General features: G+C 37.7%; 1 non-coding gene across 1 annotated transcript; it reads right to left on the bottom strand.

Moving 5' to 3' along the window:
- Positions 1-722: 722 nt before the first annotated feature.
- Positions 723-829, bottom strand: LOC139856551 (small nucleolar RNA R71). Its single transcript, XR_011762025.1, has one exon. It is a non-coding gene; the product is annotated as a small nucleolar RNA R71 (small nucleolar RNA).
- Between the last annotated feature and the right edge of the window lie 1,684 nt (positions 830-2,513).

The raw sequence follows: 2,513 nt of genomic DNA, 5'->3' as shown, positions 1-2,513 counted from the left end.
ATTTTTATAACTAATAGGATATTCAGTGAATGCACCGAGCAAAACGTTCACCACCTTTCATACGTTCACCACCTGTAACTCGATCAAGACATCTAGCCAATATTGTCGCCGTTGATTTTTCTTTAGAATCGTCATCTAGTCGACCAAGTACTCCAACTCAAATTTCCGATAATCCAATTTTTGAACCAAATCTCACAATTGAGAATCCGGAGGGACAATTCATAGATCCTGATCCACTAATCATTCCTCCTGAACCACAAATCATACAATCTGAGATTGTCGAGGAAGAAACTATTAAATTAGAATCCTCTAGTGATTCGGATTCAACAAATTCAAAAATGGAAATAACGGAACCTCTAAGTATGGAAGACCGAATGAGAGCCACACGCACGGGCCAAGGTCACGCCATTATTAAACCAGACATTAATGCGACAGATTATGAAATCAAAGGACAAATCCTACACATGGTAACTAATCAATGCCAATATAGTAGTACGCCAAAAGAAGATCCAAATGAACATCTTCGAACCTTTAATAGGATTTGTACTCTATTCAAAATCAGAGAAGTTGAGGATGAAACTATTTATCTTATGTTGTTCCCATGGACTTTAAAAGGAGAAGCCAAAGATTGGTTAGAATTGTTACCTGAAGGAGCGATTGATACATGGGATGTTTTAGTTGAGAAATTTCTTCAAAGATTCTTTCCGGCATCTAAAGCCGTGAGACTTCAAGGAGAAATTGCCACATTCGTGCAAAAGCCAAATGAAACGTTATATGAGGCATGGACAAGATTCGGAAGGATGTTGAGAGGATGTCCTCAACATGGTTTAGATACTTTTCAAATAGTGCAAATCTTCTATAAAGGCGTCGACATCGCCACACGAAAAGACATCGACACAGCAGCTGGTGGTTCCATTATGAAGAAAACCGCAACCGAAGCTCACAAGATTATTGATAACACAGCATCCCACTCTCATGATTGGCATCAGGAAAAAGATATTTTTCATTCATCTAAAGCGGCTAGAGCCGATTCTAGCCATAACTTTGATTCTGTTTCCGCAAAAATAGATGCTTTCGAAAGACGAATGAAAAAGATGACTAAAGATATTCACGCAATACGAATCAGTTGTGAGCAATGCGGTGGACCACACTTAACGAAAGATTGTAATGTTGAGCAAATAATGGAACAACGTGAGAATGTTTCCTACATGAACTAAAGGCCGGGAAATAATTGTCAAAATAATTATCAACCGCCAAGGCTAAACTTCAATCGAAATCAAAACATTCTTTACAATTCAAAAGGACCCGACAATAACTCGTATAACCAATAAGGTCCAAATAACCAACCAAATCAAAACAACACTTTCAATCAACAAAGACCTGGCTTGTATAAACCACCACAACAAACCGAAGAGAAAAAGTCAAATCTGGAAGAAGTGGTATTTAAGCTAGTTGAATCTCAAACACAATTTATTGAAACTCAAACCCAAACGAATGAGAGGTTTGATCAGTCATTTAGAACTCAACAAGCTTCCATTTTGAATCTAGAAAAACAAGTAGGTACTCTTATTAGATTGATGAGTGAAAGGGAACAAGGAAAACTACCGAGTAATACTGAAGTAAATCTTCAGAATGAAAATGTTAACATGGTTTCAACGAATTCTGAAAAACCAGCACCAGAAGATGAGAAGGTTTTAGATGTGAGTAACAATGAAGAAGTTACACCACCACCACCACCTGAGTATGTAAAGCCAGTGGTGGCACCATAAAGACCACCCATCCCGTTTCCAAGAAAAGGAGTTGAGTATGAGCAAGTAATAGGTAATAAAGTTTGTGATACCTCTGGAAAGAAGAAGAAGAAGAATAAGAAAGTGCAAGAAACAAAAACAGTAGAAGTAAACCCAGTGAAGACAGTTCCACCGAAACCTCCACCCAAAGTGGGTGATCCGGGTGAATTTATTGTTCCTTGTCTACTTAGTGACTGTGTCATGTATGATGCACAAGCAGATTTAGGTGCAAGTGTGAGTGTTATGCCTCTTTCATTATATAAGAGATTAGGAGTAGGTGATTTAAGTTCAATGGATATGAGTGTTCGACTCCTTGATCAAACCATTAAGCACCCAGTTAGAATTGCTAAAAACCTACCCATTCAAGTAGGTAATTTAACCTTTCTAGTCGAATTCATTGTCATTGACATAGAAGAGGACCCAAACATTCCTCTAATTTTAGGTCGACCATTCTTAGCGTCCACCGGGGCGTTATTAGATGTAAGAAAGGGTAGAATGACACTTAGTAATGATGAGAAATAGATCACCTTTATGATTCGAAAGTCTAAATCTCCACTAACCAAAACCGTTGAACCAGCAAAAATGATTGGTAAGAACCATGTTGTTTTACCAACTCCAACGATAGTGCTCAACAATAATAAAATGCCTAAGTGTGGGGAAAATAAAGTAATACCTAATGATGACCTGATAACAAAGAACCCCATTGTTGATACGAAATTAAATGAT

This window comes from Rutidosis leptorrhynchoides, chromosome 6 (genome assembly GCF_046630445.1).
Source record: "Rutidosis leptorrhynchoides isolate AG116_Rl617_1_P2 chromosome 6, CSIRO_AGI_Rlap_v1, whole genome shotgun sequence".
NCBI lineage: Eukaryota > Viridiplantae > Streptophyta > Magnoliopsida > Asterales > Asteraceae > Rutidosis > Rutidosis leptorrhynchoides.
This window is presented reverse-complemented; position numbering and strand designations above follow the sequence as displayed.